The sequence below is a fragment of the Festucalex cinctus genome, chromosome 10, assembly GCF_051991245.1.
Source record: "Festucalex cinctus isolate MCC-2025b chromosome 10, RoL_Fcin_1.0, whole genome shotgun sequence".
Lineage (NCBI taxonomy): Eukaryota > Metazoa > Chordata > Actinopteri > Syngnathiformes > Syngnathidae > Festucalex > Festucalex cinctus.
In genome coordinates this window covers 27,365,890-27,387,575 of record NC_135420.1, presented here as the reverse complement: position 1 = coordinate 27,387,575, position 21,686 = coordinate 27,365,890, and the positions used below count along the sequence as shown (strand labels likewise).

General features: G+C 41.7%; 1 protein-coding gene across 2 annotated transcripts in view; it reads right to left on the bottom strand.

Moving 5' to 3' along the window:
• Positions 1-21,686, bottom strand: part of LOC144026706 (uncharacterized) — a 166,501-nt gene that overhangs the window by 104,793 nt on the left and 40,022 nt on the right. For both annotated transcript variants that reach the window (XM_077533626.1, XM_077533625.1), the window contains exons 8-10: positions 17,236-17,330; positions 17,023-17,131; positions 273-365 (exon numbers count right to left, since the gene is read on the bottom strand). The gene's annotated coding sequence lies outside the window, so the exon portion shown is untranslated. The remainder of the gene's footprint in view (positions 1-272; positions 366-17,022; positions 17,132-17,235; positions 17,331-21,686) is intronic.

The window sequence follows — 21,686 nt, the reverse complement described above, 5'->3', positions numbered from 1 at the left end:
GCTTTTTGTTGTTGTTGTTGTTGTTGTTCTGTCCTTTAGCAACAAAATATTCTTTGTTGAGTCACTCTGACCCTTGACCTTTAACTGTGTTTTGCCGGTTCGGGTCATTGTGCTTTTTCACCTATTGTCAAGCGTTGTGAGGTCATCATGAATTTCTTGAGTCAGATTTGACAGTGAAAGGTAGTTATAATTAAATAAAATAAAATAAAATAAATACATAACCTGGGATTTAAAAAAAAAAAAATGTTTCCTGCTCAAAACACGTGACTTACTTCCTACTTTAAGCTTCTTCTGGTCATCTCCAGCACAAAGACGAAGTTCCTGTGGTGCTCATGAAGTTATGAGCTTGGTGTTGCCAAGTTTGACTATAAGACACACACAAAAAAAGAAGAAGATATGTCACAATCACGCCCTGTGATGAACTCTACTTACAATACTTCTTTACACACAGTTGTCTGGGTTGAGGCAAGAGGGCGCAATGAGCTTGCACTGGCCCCTAGTGGTGAACATAGACAAGGGTTGGGATTCCATTACATGCATTCAATCTTTGCCCATTAATTCAACAGGACGAGTAAACAAACAAGGGGCGTGTCATGAAAAACAAGAAATGTTGTAATCAGTGTGTTTCTGTTGTTGTTGTTTTTTTCTTTTTTACATAATAAAACTCATTGTGAGAGTACTCAAAACTATCCTTGTTAATTTCTGAGTAAAAAAACAAAACAAAACTTTTTTTCAAGTAAATATTAGGTTGTTTTTTTGTTGTTGTTTTTTTTTGTGTTTTTTTTTTAACGGTGAGAGGACACAATACAAACAAACTGATGAGAGAGCACCTTGAGGCAAGCGACCGTAATTGGCAAACAAAAGTGGCCGGTCTGACGAGAACAGGTGGACACAAAAAAACAAACGAGACACAAGACCCAGTGAAAACATCATCAAACTAAAACCAATCAAAATGTCCCCTTGCAAGGAATTTTGTGATTTCATTATCTACGGTCCAAAAATGCCATCAGAAGATTTAGATAATCTAGAAACATTTTGTGGGCCCGAACTTAATCTGAGATCCAAAGTGTGCCGTGGTCTGAGGAGTCCACATTTCAAATTATGAAATATCGGATCTTTGTAGTATATTCAAATGAATAGAAGTTAAAAGGATTAGCAAATCATTGTATTCCATTGTTATTTGCATTTTGGACATTTTATTTTCCAACTTAATTCCCAAGTCACTAATGATGGGAATTAAATTCAAAATCATTCGGAATCAAAACAGAAAATGTCAGTAAAATCTTGAAACTTTACGTTAGTAGCAGAAGATACCGTCTCTGTCAAAACAAAAAGTAACCCGTGCTAATCATTTGTCAGAATAGAATAGAATGGAATAGAATAGAAGGAAACAAATAACCTGGAGAAGATGAAAGCAAAGGGTGAAAATCATTTGACATTTGGTCCGTGTTCAATTAGCCGTGACCAAATGTTGCCGTCTGCGGCGCTTGCTGAAAGCTACTTTTGTCTGACGGCGCTCTGTCCGTCTTAATGAAGCAAAAAAAAAAAAACGAGTCTTAAACAGCTTAACCCAGTCTTCGGGTTTCTAACTGTGTAAGGCAATACAGTGAGTGTAATGATGCACAAAGCAATGGTGTGCGTGTGTGCGTGTGTGCGTGTATGGTGCACGGCCAAAAGAAAGTTTGTGCAATGCGGCCTACTGTACAATTGTGCTTGTGTGTAGGCATTAAAGAGAAAGCAGAGACGACATCAGAGTCCATATTAAAGGATAATTACAAGGGAATAATGGGCAACTGTTTCAGTACCGGCGGATTATCACTGCTTTATTGCTCCTTCACTTTGTAGAGCTTTTGTGTGTGTGTAGCGGGGCGCTTTGGTGTGTCGTATTCGCTTTCTCCTAAATCGCTGATTGTTATCAGTGTTACTTGATGAACGTCTGGAGTCACGGTGTAAACGACAGCAATATCATTTGGCAATATATAAATCAAGTTCCCAATCTGACTAGTTTTAGTCAATGATTATCAAATGTGGATAAATATGAGGTACACAACATCAACTGATGTCATAAATGGTCAACAATGTTTGAGAAGACTTTATTGGAGAGTGTCTGACCAATTTAAGGCAGGAAAAAAAACTGTCCAAAATAGCTGATCAACCAATGAAAGATTGCTCAAGTGGTGTGTCTGGCGTCCGGGTTGGATTTCTCCCATCTGGCGTCAAGATATGTGCAGAGGGATTATTAAAAATGAGCAGTTAACCCACAGCAGTCCTCTGCATCACCTCCACCTCAGTGGCTGAGGAATCTTTGTGCAAGGGTAAAAACTCGCAAATTTGCTCCCCTGGCACTAGAAAAAATGGATCCAACGTGTCTCACGTGTGCTCGACGTGCTCATATAGGTTAAATGCAGGACTGCATACAGTAGACGACGCACAAAAAGTCGTAAAAATAATGTGTAAATACGTTTTTTTTAATGTAAGTGTCCCAAAAACGTATTTATACGTTTTTTTTTTTTTTGGGGGGGGGGGGGGTTATGCTAGAGCATACAGAAGGCTTTGATGCAGTCTCTCAACTGCAAAGAACGGTTGCAGAAATGGTAGTTATTACACAAACGGCCAGCAGGTGGCAGCAGAGCAAAGGAGATCAACCAGGGCCATCTGGAAAAAAAGCTAAATTACTTACAATTTTATATAGATTTGTGAAAACTGATGAAACTTAGCTCTCTTCTAATGTTAATTGCTGCAAAACGGAAACAGATAGAAACATACTTTTTACCTGATGAAAGAAGAGACTTTAATCTTTCTTTTGGTAGGTTCCATGTTTTTATAGCAATAGAACACAATATTTGTGGGCTTTGCAACATCAGTCAAAACCCAGCAAAACAGCCGGGAGCGAACGGGATTGCGAAATGTGAAAATGGTGGCGAGTGAATGAGTTAAGCATTCAAAGAGCTGGAAAATGCGATTTCGAAAATCTCTATCCCATATTCCTGAAAATTCGGTCAAAACTTTCGAACGAAAAAAAGCTCTGAAATATATAAAATGGGCGAAAAGAATTCTGTTTGCGTGGACTTGGCCACGATCAAGTTTGACATGAAACACTGTGCTTGTAATCACGAAACAATCATCTCATACCGTGATGACAATCTGTGACTATAAGCGCTCTGTGTCTGGGCCCTCCCTGGAAGAGAACGCCAGCGTCCCAGCTGGAAATTATCGCATTTAGCTTTCATCAGACAGCTCACCTTACAATCACAAGCAGCATTTACACAGGAGGCGGCCCTGGCCTCTTTCCTCTCCTTCTTTCCATCCATCGTTCCCTCGCTCGGTTGCCGTCGTTCTTTCTTTCTTTGCGGAAAGGTGATCCCCAGGATAGCTCCCAGATCAAGACGGGAAGGTGTTAACTGCAGATAAACGTGATCAAGCGTCTCTGCTATCACATCGGAGCGAGTGGCTGCCCCAGCACATTTCCACACCAAACACGGATTAGCTGCCCTGCTTTTGTCACGGAAGCAGACAGATGGAAAAGATGACCAGAGCGGCCGGCCCGTCTTGAACTTTCACAAAGAAGTACCCGGAAAATGAAATTACTGGATCGTAATCCAGTTTTTGTTGACAAAAAAAATAGCTGAATAAAATAATGTTTTCTTGGACTAAAATAATGACTAAAATACAATATTTATAGTTGACTAAAAACTGACTAAATAAGAACGGGATGAGGTTGATTATGATAAAAACTAACCAGCATGAAATGAAACTGGACTAAAACAGACTAAATATGAAAAATGGCAGACAACATTAGCACTACTGGATAGCAATGTGAGATCAAGACAAATTTCCCATACGTAAAGAATACAACCATAGGGAATGTTTTTTGTTTCCAGAAGGTAATTCGCTTTTGTCTCTGTTTTCACAACAAAAAAAAAATAATCAACATCCTTTTCTAACTCCTTCCTCTTCTTTTGCCATCTCTCGGCCTGCACTCCCCCCCCCCCCCCCCCCCCCCCGACAGTTTACGTGACTGAAAAACCATTTATCCCACCAAGGACGTTTTTCCCATCCAAGCATTCATTCAGTGAAATTATACACTCAACACATAATAGAGTCTGTTGCTATCGTCTCAGCACAGGGAGACCTCGAACCCCGCCATATTCTCTGAATACCCCAGACAATAAACAATTCGCTCCTCATGTTCAAATGGAATTTTTTTCGGACAAAATCCCTCAACCTAAAAAGACGTAAATTGTTTCGCCGCTGAAGGGGCCTGATGTATATGGAAAAGTTTTTCTCAGAGTTTGGCGCTGAGGAGATTCCTCTGAGCTGGCCATTATCTCAGGGAGGAAGTTAATTAAAGTGGCCCGGCTTGGAATCAATGAGGGAATTTGCCGCGGCACGACGGACGGAGCAACAGACTGACAGGGACGAGCGGAGTGACGGCCATGACACCACTTCCGCAAAGAAGATTAGCCCAGAGACAAAACTCCTCGCCTCCGATCGGCGCCGCAGTACAGTACGTCTTTCCTCCTGGATTACTCCTCTCACAGCCCTCCACTCCTCTATCTCCTCATTTCGAAACCATCCATCCACGCGTCCTCTCCATCTCCCATCCCCAAAGAACTCGGGGGGGGGGGGGGGGGGGGAGGCTGGGTGGGATGCTTGTCTTCAAAGCTTCTTCCCCTCCTTCCATCCCCATAATTCCTCACATCATTACCAAGTTTCCAAAACTTAATTTTAGCAATTACACATGCAATTAATTAATAAATGTGCTGTCATTACAGGCCCTTGTGTGATCTGAGCCCCATGAATGGGATGTCGAAATAACGCGGTCAAATGAAGCGGGAGCGCTTCACACCGAGAGGGAGGGAAGAATAGAAGCAATGAGATTGTTCGGGGAAGGGATTGTGAAGTTAATCGTTTAAAAAGGGGGCTGCTGTTCTATCAGGCGTGCGTCAGCAGGGAGCCGGAGCGGCAGACGAAGAAAAAGTGGAAGACGGGAAGAGAGTCGGGCCAAGGCAGCAAGACGGAGAGGGAAACAGGTAGCCACAGGCAAAACAAACAGTGGATGACTAAACTATGTTCTTATGACTTTGTTTTGGGTCGGGTCTTGGGGTCATTGTGTTGTGACGGTCTTGTTTTATGTCCCTTATGAGGATGATGACGATGTTGTCATCTGAATCCAGCCCTGATCTGTTGCGACTCTGTATTTTTGTATAAAGACTTTCCCAACTTCCGTGTCTTGTGTGTGGTTGAGTCCTAATTGACTGTACCGTAAACCAGGCCCGCATGACCTAGTAAACCAATCAAGACGCAAGACGGTGTCAGATGGCAATTTTCCAAAGGTCTTTTCCAAATCTTTTCAAAGTCTTCTGATGTACCGGGTCGCTAAATTTAAGTCCAGACACCCGGCAGCCAAGACTCGTTTTGGTTGTTTGCATCGCGACTTTGTCCTTTCGGTCACTGCCGACGGCTAGTGAACATGGAAGAAGATGGGAACATGGACCAATCAGTAAATGAAGATCCTCACTCTTTAGCTCAATTCTCTTTCAACCCCAACAGTCCAGTACAGTGCATCATTCTCCAAACAAAAAAGAACTCTGGTCACGTGATTTTGTAGCAGAAACTCGTGGCAAAACGAGAACATCGAAATGTCGAGTCATGGTAGATCTGAACTGTGAAAAATTACCTGCATGAAATACTCTGCACTCTTCCAGTTCCTTATCTACATGCCAGCCAATCAAAACAACAACTTTTCCTGCAGTTTTTTTAAGCGGAAAAAGGGGCAATTCCACAAATTAAAATGCTTAAATGACAGTCAATCAGGCTTGTAATTCCGTCTGGTATAATTAGAGGCTGGGAAAACTAATTACTGCGGAGAAACCTAACTCTGCTCTTACTCTCGTCGTTCCTCCCACTACTACAGCAACCCTCATCACCGAGATCAGGTGACAGCTATCAAACTCGTTAGGCTGGCAGGACCGACACGCACACGCACACGCACAACATGCGCGCACTCACACTCACAGTTCAGTGAGCAGCCAGGCCAAAAAAAAACGAGACGGAGATGAGAATGATGAGGATGAAGCGCAGGTAATCAAGAAAAAGTGGCCACAACAACAGATTGGGGTCTTAATCAGTAGTACAGAGCCAGACATTTAAAAAAAAAAAAAAAAAAAAAAAAAAAAAAAAAAAAACATGAGGATGAAAATATACTGAAATGGGACAACAAAACTAAAACATCAGTTTTGTCCTGGTTGAGCTGAAGGAAATGATGTGCCATGCAAGATTTGATTTCAAAAATATAAAGTATTATATGCATTAAAAAAAAAAAAAAAAAAAAAAAAAAAAAAAAAAAAGTGTTGGACCTAAAATTGAACCTTGTGGGACACCACAATCCAGCTTGTGACCTCCTGACAAAGAATATTCACCCGTGGTGGCAAAATTCTCTGCCAGTGACGTGTCATTTAAGCCAGTTCAAAAGCGTACCTGAGAGTTCTGAAAAGACAGAAACACTAAACAGGTGAATACTGGCACTTGTATTAATGCTGGTGTGCCTCGTCGTTCCCAGCTTGGGTAAACTGATAGGTGCTCCTGGATGCAGTGTAGTGGAAGCCTTTTAAACGCTGTGCAACGATTAGCCCCTTTCACTTCCCTGCCATGACAGGGTAATGAGAAGGTATCAGCGCCAAGACACACTCATTACACCTCAGAAAAAAAAAAAAAACAGGTTTTGTAAACAACAGGTTGGGATTTGTGCCTGGGGCTGAATTCTGTCCTGGATCCGGTTTAAAGTGTACTTTAATGTCCTCCCTTCCCAGTATGTGCGACCAATCAGTGCCCTCAGCCTACTGTGGTTCCCAGGTGTGTCTTGTTAGTGTCTCGTTAATACTAGTGTTACGTGGGTCATGCTGGGTGTCTCGTCTACGAAGCGCTGCTGTGTTGGCAAGCTACAGTCACTCCCCGTTAAGGCAAGTTCGGTCCCGTCCCATCACATCAAGTCCAGTTCTGTCAAGTCCAGTTCTGTCAATTCAAGTCAAATCCAGTTTTGCCAAGTCAAGTCCAGTTCTTTCAAGTCAAGTCAAGTCCAGTCCTGCCAAGTCAAGTCAAGTCCAGTTCTTTCAAGTCAAGTCAAGTCCAATTCTGTCAAGTCAAGTCAAGTCCAGTTTTGCCAAGTCAAGTTAAGTCTAGTTCTGCCAAGTCATGTCCAGTTCTGTCAAGTCCAGTGTTGTCAAGTCAAGTCAAGTCAAGTCCAGTTTTGCCAAGTCAAGTCAAGTCCAGTTCTGTCAAGTCCAGTTCTGTCGAGTCAAGTCAAGTCCAGTTCTGCCAAGTCAAGTCAAGTCCAGTTCTGTCAAGTCCAGTTTTGCCAAGTCAAGACAAGTCTAGTTCTCCCAAGTCAAGTCCAGTTCTGTCAAGTCCAGTTCTGTCAAATCAAGTCCAGTTCTTTCAAGTCAAGTCAAGTCCAGTTCTGCCAAGTGAAGTCCAGTTCTGCCAAGTCAAGTCAAGTCCAGTTCTGTCAAGTCCAGTTCTGTCAAATCAAGTCCAGTTATGTCAAGTCAAGTCCAGTCACGTCAAGTCCAGTTCTGTCAAGTCACGTCACGTCTAGTTCTGTCAAGTCCTGTCACGTCACGTCACGTCAAGTTTCCGTCTAGTCGAAGTCATAGTTTTCCTGCCCACTTGTCAATAAATCACCCTAAGTTGCTATTTCCTGTCTAATCAGTCTCCTCAATTTGGGTGTACATCTCTCACTCCACCTCGAAATCGTGACAAAAATTCAGGAAAAAGAAAAAGAAAATGTTGTGTAGCTCAAAACGGAACATTGCTTACTCACTGATCATATATCAACACTCCATAAGTAAGTAAAATAAAAAGTTACTGTACATTCTCTTGAAATGACACTGTGAAGGTAGATGGGGTGGGATGGGGGTTTGCGTTTCCAAGGTGACCAGAGTCTCATTTTTCGCCAGCGGCCCATTCCCAACCTGTTACCAAATGAGGCAGTGCAGCGCCACTAAAGCTTCAAAGAGCAGCAGCCTGCGAGCCGCCACGGGGGCCTCTCATGTCGCGAAAGCCGATACTGGAGCCGCAGCTTCAAGATTTCGGCTCAGGCCATGAAGAAAGATGGACAGACACACAACTTGTAGCTCCAAATTGATAAATAAAGTTTCCCCCTTCTCTCTTTTTTTTTTTTGATCATTTATCGAAGCGGTTTATTTTCATCAGCTTCAACCGGCGGTGATGGAAGCACATCCAATCATTTACTTCCTGGGACTTTTTCAAAAGTTTGCGTAAAATTCACTTGATAGTTGGATGGAAACGTTCAGTTACAAGTCTGTCTCATCCTCGCCGCATCCCCCCCCAACCCAACTCCAGCCTTCATTTCTTGCTGTTTCTTTCCCTTCTCTCATTTCTTTCATGCCTCGAGGTTGTCCAGCTTCAAAGTTTATTTCTCCCCATGTTAACTGTTTTCTAACAGTTTTGAAATGATTCATCTTGCTCTCATTTTTTAATATTACAAAAAGCTGGCGTTTGAACACGGGTGTGTAGACTTTTTATGCCCACTCTAGCTTCAAGGAGCATTGGGTCAGAACTGTACCGTCGCTATTTACAAAAGACACAAACAAATGACTTTTAGTGATAGTTACATCAGTACTTCACTAAAAGCTAGTGAGCGGGATTATTTACGATAATGAGAACATCGGCACTGTGCATATTGTGTAAGGAAGTTGGGCTTCAATCCGGACCGGTACCTCCGTAGTAAGGGAAGAACCGTGCACAATCAACGTATGCATTCAACAGGCTCTTGGCTCATCAACATGAGTGGTGAACTTTGGAGTATGGTCAGCGTCAAGAATCCTGACCCAATCACAGATATCGTATAAAAATAAAATAAAATAAATAGCTTTCATGACAAAGTCAATGTTGAAATAAGGTGGACATGAGTAGGTTGATTTCAAATGCAAGGAATGTCAATGGTCCTCACGTATGGAACGGGTCCGCAGAGACGATTGATATTCTTAAGAGGATGCTAAAGACACATTTTTTTTAGTTTGGCATTTAAATGATCTTTTTAAACCCCTTTTATTTATTTTCTTAGTTTCCAGTTCCTTTTATCATAATTGTCTTTTAGCTTTGTTTTTGCATTTTATCCTGTTGTCTTTTAGATTTTAGCTGTTTTTATTTTGTTGTCTTTTAGGTTTTAGCTCCAGTGTCTCCTGGGTGCCTTTCCTTACATGGTTTCTCTGTGCCCCGCCATGTTTGTGTGTAGGTGTGTGTGTTGGGGGATGGGGTGGGGTGTGTGTGTGTGTGTGTGGGTGTGTGTGTTTTTTCTTCTTATTGTATTATGGACGTTTTAATTGTTTACCACCTTGAGTTGCATTTCAATGTATGAATGGTGCTACATAATTACATTTTGATTGATAGGTTGGTTGGTTGATTGATAGGTTGATTGGTTGGTTGGTTGGTTGATTGATTGGTTGGTTGGTTGGTTGGTTGGTTGGTTGGTTGGTTGATTGATTGATTGATTGATTGATTGATTGATTGATTGATTGATTGATTGATTGATTGACTGATTGAAAAAGTAATAGATTAGAAGATGTGGTTATGACCACTGGGAGTGGCCCAAAGTATTGTTGCTATGTGGTCCCCAGAATGGAGGACCAAAAATAAATAAATACATAAATAAATAAATAAATAAATAAAATACAACCATTGTCCACAAGCGAGTGCCAGAGAGAACCTGATGTCCCCGCGACACATGTAAAGCAGAAAATATTTGTGTGTTTGTACCTGCGTGCAAGTTCAGGCACTGAAACGACAGCTGGCAAATGGAGGAAGCTCCTCTCCCGTCCTATTCTTTCCGAACAGATTTCATGTTTTCTGCTGCTTACACCAGAGAAGGGCATCAGATTTGGTCATGTACGGGAGGGCGGCCAAAAAAAAACAAACCCCAACCCCGATCAGGTTAGCTGACACACTTCCAGTTTCTATTCATCTCAACTTGTCCCTGTGGTTTTCTTGCCACTTCATCGCGACCTGAATGCCATCATCTGCTCTCCCTGTATCCACCTGACTGCCTGTTGATCCATCTGTCTGTCTCCTTGCCTGTCTGTCTGTCTCGGAGCGCGCTCTCTCACCAGGGTTTGATTACAGCCTCAATTGACGCCCTGTAAGACGAGTAAAAGCCAGCGATTCTCTGGGGGACTCCGGGGAGGGGAGAGGGGGTTTCGTACCTGGGAGGGTGCAGTGCTCTGGGATTAGGAGTGGCCGAGAGGCCCATGGGCACGATGGAGGGACGGATGGGTGGATCCACTGACTGATGATTGTGTAGCCCCGGGGCCGGAGAGACAGAGATCACAGCGGGTAAAGAGAGACCGACAACGACACTGCTGAGTTGAGTTACCGTCACGCCGAGTACACTGCATGAACGGAATCGTAGAATTTATTGTGGAGAAAAAATATTCATTTTATTGCACATGTGCATACTTTTGTTTGCTTTAGTCGTATTCTTTGGTCAACGGTTGCTGTTTTATACAGAAGTGTCACTTGAAAAAAAAAAAAAAAACTCAGTTTTTCTGACTAATTTTTGGGGGAGCTTTGTTTTTTGGGATTTTTTATTTTTTTTTTTCCACAATTTTCTGAACATGTTTTTCTGTTTTACTGCATTTTTGTGTTATGAAAAGAATATTCCGAAAAACGGGAAAAAAAATAGTGGAAAAAAAAAACAGAAAAAAAAAATTGCGAAAAACAGAAGGTGGTGCTCTATTTTTTAACTAACTCGTGTGTCGATCACGTATGCGCATCCCAGCAACAAGTTTTTGGGGGAATCGTCTTGGAGGTTCATTTATCAGAGACACTTAAACGTCTGTGATTCTCATTCTTTGCTATTCAATGAGTTTCGATGGGGCTGACTCTTTTTTTTTTTTGTATCTAATTAATTTTGAGGCTTGTGTTTTTATGCATTTACCAGCTTGTTCACATTCATTCATCCATGTCTGAATGCATAATAGCAATGACGGTCCAGTCTTATGGACTGTTGCACCTGTTACCACGAGAGCTCGCTTCCTCAAGCATATGAAAAGAAGTGATTTTGAAAGGATATGACCTCCAGAATATTTTCGCCTTAAATCGTAACGTATGCATTAATGGTGTGGGAGGTTTACTGTCTCGTGTTGCTATAGGATTGCTATGGATACCAGGGCGCAATTAGCCTTGGCATGTCTTTTAATCTGCGGTGAATCCTAACAGCTACTGTAGATCTGGACAAATTAACTCAATTACAAGTACAATTAAAAGAGACCGTGACCATTTTTCTTTCAGTCTAGCCTTCTTCCTGACAGTGTGCAATCCATACAATAAGAGGCGCCAAAAATAGATCCCGTTTCTCCTTTTAAGGAGGCTGTTCCATTAAGATAAGTGTCGATTTTGGTGTAATCCTACTTGTCAAATTAACATCAAAGAACGAGTCTGCCTTGACAGAGAGCAAGAACCGCTAAAGAGGAGATGAATTTTCTCTAATTGGCAGATCATTTCCCACATATGAAGAGCAACGATTTAAAATGCTAATCAATTTCTTCCTACCTGAGGAGTTTAACGTGATGTAGATCTCATTTTTTCTCAAGACTCACGTACTCCCCGTGCAGAATATCAAATACAGCCTTAAAATAACTGAATTGGACTTCCTGACCGGCAGACCACAGAACCCACTCCTCATCCATCACCCTCAACTCTGGCAGCCCCCCAGGGCCGTGTACTCAGCCCCATCCTGTTCACACTACTGACCTACGACTGCTCTGCAAAAAAATAAAAAAATCAGCTGTCATACGTTCGTTTGAGGACAACACAGTGGTAGGACTGCCGCAACCGCATCCTTTTGCTGCATTGCTTCTTTGATGGCGCGCCAAATGAGCGAGTGCCAGGGATGATGATGTGATACCTGCTTGCTGACGATACAGCTGACAGGACCGGCTGTTAGAATTGAATTATGCAGAGAGGGACAACTGTTGCCTTCAACAGCTGCCTCCTCTGACTGGCGACTCTATCATCATATACATCCTGAAACCTTTGCTTAATAACTTAATATGAAATTTTTGATTACGCAGACTGTTAAGAACGATCAAATTGTTTGGTTTGTTGTTTTGCATTTTTTGCCAAGGGAACATCCTTGGAACAATATCCAATCGTGATTTTTAAGAAATGCACCAAACACTGTAACTTTAACCAGAAATAAATGAATTGACTGCAGACAAAAAGAAAAGAAACTGTAAACAGGTAACAGGTGTGTTGGTGTAAAGCAAGATGGGTGGAGAAGGGCGATTACTAACTGGAGCATATGGAGACTGACAGCGCGAATTAGGAGTATCTGATTATCTTTTAGTGCTCCACCCCCTTTTTTATCTCTGATTACAGTTCACCTTCTTTCCGTCATTTTCCTTTCAGGATCATCTTCAGTTTCAAATCATTGACGTGGACAATAGAGTAGTGTGGAAATCTTATAACTTTGGTGAGATGTCACCTAATCTTGGGATCAAAGATGAACGCCTAAATGGTCATGCAAATGTGAATTATAACAAAATCGTCAGAAAGAAATATGCCTTAATAGTTACATAAAGACGCTTCATGAAGTGTATTTCGTGAAGGATGGTGTACGGATATTTGACTTGAATGTGTTTTTGTTTGTGGTTTAAATCCAGCATTTTTCATCTTCTGCAGCTGGTTAAGGTAAACCCTCTCCTTTCTCAACAGCATTTACCAACAATCATCCGTGCCTTTGTTACATCTCGGCTGAATTAGTGCAATGCAATTAATTTTGGAGTCAGACAGCCCTAACGCGAGCGCCTCCTAACTGGAGCTCGCAGGAGGGAGCACATCAATGCAATTCTGGCCTCCCGCACTATCGAGTTCTTTATAAGATTCTTTTTACTTGTTTTCAAATGTTGAAACGGTCACTCACTTAGTGCGCTACGCTATTTTTAGAACAGGCCTGCAGAGGCAATCTTGTCTACCAGGAGCTGGACACGCCCCCTTAAGTGACCAATTAACTCTGACTGCCACACGTTATAAAAACAAAACAAAAAAAGCCACAGTGCCACATCTTTCAAGGCAAAAAGAATATTGTTTGCCTTTACTACATATACAACGTGGCTACTAAATGAAAGATCGCATTCCATTCATCGGAATTTTACTAATCATTATTAAACGTCTTTGGACGTCAACGAGTTAGCAGCACAATTTAAAAGAGATTACAAACTTCATAAACGAGAAAAATCTATATACTGTATAGTGAAATTTGTGGGTGGTTGTTGACGAGGATCGGTCATCATAACCTTGGTTTTATGGTGCTATTGGTATATGAGGAAATAGATCTAGACATACCGTAATTGTTGCAAGAATAAAGAGAGATGTATTCATGCACTATATCTGACATGGAAAATCTGTTGTCTGTTTGACAACATGCAAGCTGCCCACATGAAAGCCTGATTTGATCTGAAAAAAAAAAAAAAAAAAAAAAAAAGAAACCTCACGAAACCTGGAGTCAAACAGCATCACTGAACTACTACGTTCAACTTTGGTGTTTGTTTATTTGCTTTTCTAGATTGGTGCATTTAAATACTGATCGTATTTACTTGATGGAACTGTTTTGACCTATTTTGAAGCTTACGTTTTGGACTGAGCAGGAGCAGGAGTCTGGAGCAGATTCTCTCTTGCTCCTGCTTGGTGATTCCGTGCGTCATGGTAGATTTACAGTCTCCCTCCCATGTATACAGTATATCTTGTTGGCATGCAATAAACCTCGTCTGTGCACCTCCATCCCACTCCCGTCAGTGTGTTTGTTGCCATGAATGGGATTTAGTGTCACACATCGGGACTTGACGCGTCTTAAAGCGTGTTCTCACACACCCCCTGTCCCTCCCTCGTGTTGCGTGCGGATGTGAGTGCATGTAATGTCGCTTAGGGTTAATGTAACCCCGTCACCGAAAACGCTTATCGCCGTTGGACAGGATTCAACGCTCCACCTCAGTGTCAAATCAAACACCAACATGTGTGCTTGTACATACGCCTTATCTACTTATTTCTTGGCATGTCATTAATACTTGGAGAATGCGACAAACTATTTTATTTCTTGTCAGGCATTGCACTCAAGTACGCCAGCATGGAGGGTGCTCTGTAAATCAGCTTTGGAAAACGTTCAAATGTTGAACATGTTACTGAGGTTGGAATAAATACTTTGTCTTGAATTGTCTGTTCTTTTATTTTGAACTGTTTTAATTGAGATGAGACATGACGTGAAGTCAGAGTCGTCCCTAGCTAATGTGCGTAGGGCCTTTTCCTCCATGCTCCGCCCCACCCTCAATCATCCGTGGGGGTAATCTATTTAGACGCATTGCAACATCTGAGGGAATGCTCCGACATGCAACTAACGCCATCTAAAATGATCCTGTTCAACAAACCGTCCACCATCAGTGTTTCCTGTAATAAATTTCACTAATATCCAGAACCGTGCCCAACACACACATAATATAACATTTTGCTTAGCTTAATTTGCTAAATAATGCCTTTATTTATTTGTATTTTTTTGTCGTTGCTTTGATTTTGTATGACTTAGTTTACTTCTTTCTAGCAACTAGCTAGCAATCAAAGTGATCAGATGAGATGATTTGTATTTTCTTTCCTCGAAATATAATATAATGGCAAGAAAGTATCAAAATGTTCCTCTAGATGCGAGGGTGTCCAGACAGTGAACAGTGGCCACCCCTGTCCACCACGCAGCGCCGCACCTGCTGGTCGATGAAATCTTTGTTGATGACATTCCATTTTTAAAGTGCCTGTCAATCGATTATCCAAATGTTACATTAGACTTAAATTGAGGCATTTAACAATGCAAATTGCTGCTCTTCCTGTTACCTCATCTTTCTTCCGATACCATAGAGCTCTTGAAAATGACAATCACTCGCGTCTGCCCGTGTTTTCCAAATGTACCGGACTGCGAAGCGTTATCTGGAACGGCGGGATTATTGCAGCCACTTATTGAGCAAACAGAGGGCACCTTCTGTTTGACTCTTCTGAGGGTCTCACTCAACAATGATAATATGAACGTGCATCAAGTTGGAGTCAAGCAGAACAATTTGAGTCAAGCTTGCCAGCTTATCGCAACGCTGCTGCGGCCAAAGACAATTGGCATTATCTGTGGAACACGTTATTACAAAGACCATCGAGTTCAAGTCGAGAAGAGGCAGCACGCAAAGATCCGCACAAACACGTCGAGATGAAGGCACAACTTCACGCGCAGGTTTATCTGAGAGGTCAAGCTTATTATTAACCCCAGGCGTCCGTGTATTAAAGTCGTCCTCCCAAAGGACAAAAGATCTCCCTGAAGGGAATAACAATCAAACACATGAGACTGATAGCTTTTTAAAAGGAGTGAAAGGGAGATAAATATTCCCCAATTCTGTCGTCACTGCCTACACACCCTGCAGCTCCTCGTGGCGAACATTTTTGGTTTTGTGTGGATCCTGATTTGGACCATTCCTATTGTTGACAGCCCAAAATGTGGTACTTGGTATGATTCACTCGCAGTCATTTTTCACTGAAGAAACATCGCTTTGCTCCGGGCTGTTTTAGTGGATTTTGACTGATTTTGCAAACCCAACAGAATATTGTGTTCTATTCCTATAAAACCATGGAACCTACCAAAAGAAAGATTAGAGGCTCTTTTCTTTCATCAGGAATAAAAACTATATTTGTATCAGTTTCTGCTTTTGCAGATATTAGCATTAGAATATAGCTAAATTTAATCAATATTCACATTCCTGATGCAAACACTGGCAAAAAGAGCTTGTTGTAACATGGCCCTGGCTGAGCTCTTATACTCTGCTGCCACCTGCTGGCCGTTTATTATCTATTTTTTTATTATTATTATTATTATTTTTTATAACTCCCATTGCTTTAACTCAACTCTTCAGGTCAGAAACTGCACCACAGCTGTCTGTATCATCTTGCATTTTTTTTTTTTTTAAATGTAAATGTATTTTTGGGAGTGAATGACAAAGTATTAAAAAACATGTTCACATGTTTTTGGGTTTGAATTAGTTAGTTAGTTAGTCGTGAACGGTTTTGCTGCATTTTCGTCATTTTCTGCTACATGCCAACGGTTAGGACAACGCGACGACCCATAGGCAGTATCGTATTTTGAACCATCAAAAAGCCCAAAACGGGTCACAATACTGCTTACAGATGGCTACGGGTGATTCGATAAATGATTTGTGATTTGTGATCGAAGCACCCAAATGCATGCGCTTGGACAGTTCTAAACATTAACCTTGAGTAAGCAGTGCTTACAAGAAGCAGATCCTGCATTTGCCACTGCAGCTTCTGCTTGTCAAGGTGACAGCTACATTCGGTGCCCTTCGGCAGCTTTTATAAAAACTCATTAATAGATAAATAAAGAAATAACAGTAATGGCCTTGGTTGTCTGGCATGTTTTACTTTCTCTGCAAATGGAGCTATAGCACGGAATGTGTTTACCCATATTGGTGCAGTGTTCAAGAAAGAAACACGACCTTTCTGAATAGTTGGAATGCACGTTGAGTCGACACCAATGCGACTTTTATCAGTGAATGTTTACCGAGCTTGGCCAATTGTAAGATTGTGATGTGTGCAACACAGGGGGTGAAACATTCTGTCATTTTTGTCGACCGTTTAGTGGCAAATGTGGGGGCCGAGTATTCCGACAAATGCAGCATGTTTTCCTTTATAAAATGCATTTTATACTAATACAGAGAACTGGCGTGTCCTGATTTCACTCGTTTGGCAATTGGGCTCATCTCGCAATTCTAATGAACTTTGATTTTGAGGTCCGGTTTCTTTTCTGGGGCGCGTTTGATGCCGCCATCATGTTTGGCGCTCTCCGGTTTCACGGCCAGGGTCAGGGTGGCATGAGAATGACCTGGCAGGTGGGGTCGGAGGTCACGGGGTCGGGGGCGACGCTCGCGTACAGGAGTCGCGTTACACACGAGGAGACTGAACACTGACCTTGTCATTCGCAGTCGACGGATCAGAGCGGCCAAATCTCTCAACGCAGCAGGAGCAAAGTCATCATCTTCATCATCATCATCATCATCGTTGATCTAAGGTTACCTGTCTGTAGGACGATTGAAATCATAGTTTACATTATGTGGATGGTTCGCCTTTGTCCGGTGTGATTGTTAACCATTTAATTATAAGTTGTGCGTTTTTATGAATTACCTCATGTGAATATCAGGATGGCTCCACGGTGCATGGGATATGTTTTCGTATTTATTTGGTAACTTGGTCCTGTTCCAACATGCCAAATTGTTTACCTGTGAACGGCAAACAGGCACACACACACACACACACACTCAGATTCATCGGGCTTCAGGGTCCGACAGTTTAGCATGAAAGCAAAGGTGAAACAAAATCTGTCAATTGCAGAGCAGGGGAGAGAGAGGGAGAGGGAGAGGGAGAGGGAGAGAGAGAGAGAGAGAGAGAGAGAGGGAGAGAGAGAGAGAGAGAGAGAGAGATTAAAACGAGGGTGACAGGGTTAGACAGAGCGCTGTTATCAGACCGGGTCCCGTGCGTAACCGCATCCCCCTGCTCGTGTTTCCTGATCAGGTCACCTGAGCAAAACCTTGGCCTGTGATTGGACGATTGGCCCGAGCAGTCAGGTAATGGTGTAAGGCGAGTGTGTGGGAACAGGAGAGGGTGATAAACCTGTGTTGTATGTGCCAAGCACGTTAAAAAGACCTTTCTCCGCTGCAGCCATACGAGCCAACCACCGCTGGCCTTCCCTTAAAAGTTTATGTAAATTGCTCTTGTAAAAAGAGAATCGTTTCGCCAACACAAAACAAGTGTGAGGTTGCGAAGTTGAGTTTTGCAACTAGTGTAAAACAAACCATAACTATGTACCTTGCCTTGTTTCATCATTGGGAGTTTAGCATGGAGGTCATTCTGCTTCGTTTATGATTGATTACTGTATGTCCCATTTATATTTTAAAGACAAATGTATCCTAATATCCTATTTTTAACAGCACAATACAAAGAGTTTGGATTGTATAAAAAAATTTTCAGACTACAAATATATTTGACTAGTCACCGATATCAAGTACCGTACTTTTGATATATTAAATTTCGCAGAAAAAAAAACAAAACAAAACAATGACAGGTCATTTTAATGGCAGACCAACCCGTATATACAGTTTTTGTGTGTGGGAGGGATTGTCAGTCAGTGGGAAGGGATTTTCTGGGAACTGCACACTACATAACATTTCAGCTCTCTCTCTCTCTCTCTCTCTCTCTCTCTCGATCTGTTACTCACACACACACACATGCACACACACAGAAGCCTGATTAATTGTACCTAATTAGCAATGGTAATGACCAGGTGTCTGAGAATCAGCCAGTTTCTTCCAGCGAGAGGGGCTGAGAGGGGATCGTGTGTTTTGTGTGAGCGAGAGCAGGGGGAGAGACAGAGAGAGAGAGAGGAGCAAAACCTCAAAGAACTCAAAAAGGTTTCTTTCTTTTTTTTGTTTTAATTCTCCATACATAATGAACTTAGCGGCATGAAAAATAGAGTGTGAGTAGTTTGTAATTATCTCCTTTACAGCAATTTTAAAAACCCATGTTCTACCATTTTGCTTACTTTTCCTGTACTGGTCATAGAAAGTAATTAACACTTCACATAAAGACTAAAAGTGTGCGGCATATTAAAAAGAAACCACTGTATGTTCAAAATGTTCATATAATCTGATGATTGTCAAATGTCAATGTTTTTTTTGTTTTGTTTTTTTTGCAGTAGTGTCTGTGCACCCTAAACTGTTGACGTTCTACCTGTAAATGGATCGTTTAAAGTATTAACTGTTTCAAAGTATTAAATGTGCATGTTTTTTTCTGAATGTAGCAGGAAATGATAGTAGACACCCAAAACTCATACAAGCACGGCACGAGACGCAAACTTCAGATTGAAGTCCGAGTGGACTTTCCAACCCAAAACTTTTCTTTGCAATGAGTTAGCAGCCATATGCTGCCTTAAATTCAGTTGTTGTTTTTTTGGGGGGTGTTTTTTTTTAAGTCATGTTGGATGTTGGCTAACAGACTTTGCATAAAACTAAGACAAGATTTGGGATTAAAGGATTTGAAATATTTGTCACTTCCTGAGCCCGAGTCTAATGACGGACACGTGAAGACAGAGCAGCCGTCGGCCCGCTTGTGTGTGTGACAATAATGAGCGAGATGCATCAGTGAGCTGTGTCATCCGAGGGCAGTGGGAATTTGGGAAGTGGATGATTTGGGCCCACACAACCTCCTGCTGGTTCCAACAAATTCCTCCGGAGGTGGTCTTTCTTTCACCCCTTCAACTCACAACAAAGCAGGAAAAATTCGAAACTGGGGGAAAAGAACAAAAGCTGCTTGGATGGCATTCATCAAAACGGAACAGTAATGAGTAATATTTCCATTGACTGTCTGTTTATGAACTTCATTTGCCGCGTCACTCATGTAACTGATACTCACAATACTGTGTAATATTGTCAATTAAAAAAAAAATAAAAAATCGATATATCCCAAATTCCGAGATGCTTTGCCTGCCTTTCAGCGCTCACTCCTTCACTTACTGCTTGTTTGCTGCTTACATTTTCATCGTTGGTAATTGTGGGAATGCTGAAGCATTCCCACATGTTATTGTGATTTTTATTCTCCACACTTTTTTTTGCCGTGTAACAACTCTCACATATTTCCAATTTACACTGTTCGAATTCCAACTAGCTTAAAAAATTGACACACTTTTGCACAATTTAACATTTAAAATAAACTTTCCCCCCCATTCGTTTTCAATGGGACAGACATTGAACTTTTTCTAAGTATCACTTTTCACACCCACTTCCATACATATAACTTATCATCATTACCAGGTGTCTGATACTGCTCGGTGGTGCATTGCCCAGTAACCAGGAGGTCATAATTTCAGAATAAATCTCTAAATTTAACTTCATTCCACATGCATTCAAATCTTAGCATTCAGCATTCCCACGCAATTTGTCCTGAAATTGCACTTAGTCTAGTGAAGACATTCCGAAGAAGAAGAAGAATTTTGGTCTCAAAAAGTTGTTGAACTTGAGTGAGGTCTCCTGAGGCAGGATGACTCGCATGGTGTGAAGCTGTTGAACAATCGCAAGCATGACTGCAGGCACTTTTTTTTTTTTTACCCCTAAAAAGTTGGATTGAATACAAAATTGTGAAACTTCACGGGCATTCTTAGAGGCGCCACACTTGAATCTACATCTAATATTTATTATTTCTTTATTTGTTTTAAAATAATGGCTGATGGAATGAACCTTGTGATGAACATCAAGACTCATAAAACATTATGTTGAACTACTCTGTAAATCCTGGCGCTTGATTGTATTTCTGTTACTTCATATACATATATCATTCATTCGTGATATCTTTACTCTGTTGTCTTGTCCAATTTAGTCTAATTTGAAAGCCTTGAACAAGAAAGAAATACATTTCTAAGCTTACTTACCAAACAAAATGTGAAAAGTCATGCAAGGAGAGGCAGCTTTATGTATATAGCGCGTTTCATTCACAAGGTAAGTCACATTATTAAAAATGCAACATTTAAAAGCATTTACAAACAAAACAAACCTGATGCCATTTTCAAAGCAAAGTAAGGAAACAGAAAGTGCATGTGCAACTCGAGAACAAGCATTTGGAAAGATTGACTTCGAAAAATTCTTTAAGAGCCATTTTCACTGAAGCAATCCCCTTCGCTCTTTTACTGGATTTTGTCTGATTTTGCAAGGCCCACAGAATATTGCGTTATAGTGCTTTAAAAAAATACAACTTTCACACTTTCAGCCTTGCATAGACCGTATTTAACGAGGTTGTACGTTATTGGCTCCAGACGTAAACAATGAACTCTCGGTGCCGGTTCTGCCCACCATCCGACCACAATTGACCGTGTTTGAAGGAAGCGACGGTCTGATTTGACTTGGCGAGGATGCGGCCTGCACTGGCGGCCACCTCGGCGTGAGCCAGGGGGATCACACATGCTGCTTTTAAAAGGATTAATTGCAAAAAAGGTATTCATTTCATTCAGGCCATGTGAACAGCAACAGACGGTCTAGCGGGCAGGCTGCAATCTTGGCTCGCACGCGCGCGTCTGTGCGAAAAATGGCGTGAGATTTCGGAAGCGCAAGTATCAGCAATTCACTAAGTGGTCCGCTTGGAGTGACAGAATGACTAAATGGTCCAAAACGGACAAACAAAGATCCATATGCCAACGGCGCGCATATGCCAGCTCCCTCTCGCTCGCAGCGGGGCCAAGTCAAATCTTGTTGCTAGGTTTTACATGCTGGCGGGAATCCAAGCTACTCATGCATTGGAGTGCCCTGCTGGACTCTCACTCTCACGCACACGCGCACACACACACACATCATATTTATCATGCAAAGCAAAAAAAAAAAAAAAAGCAACCATTGATACTCAAGCCACAGTGAACATTTTCAAGACCGGAAAACAGGCAGGCAGAGCGGGATGGAGACATTTCTCTCCTCTTCCTCTTTAATCGCCACTACAAATTTCACATTTTCTTGGCTAGCACAAGTTACAAGACTTGCATCATTTCAACATTTGAAAAAGTTCAACAACAGCAAACCAGACGAGAATGCGAATTCACT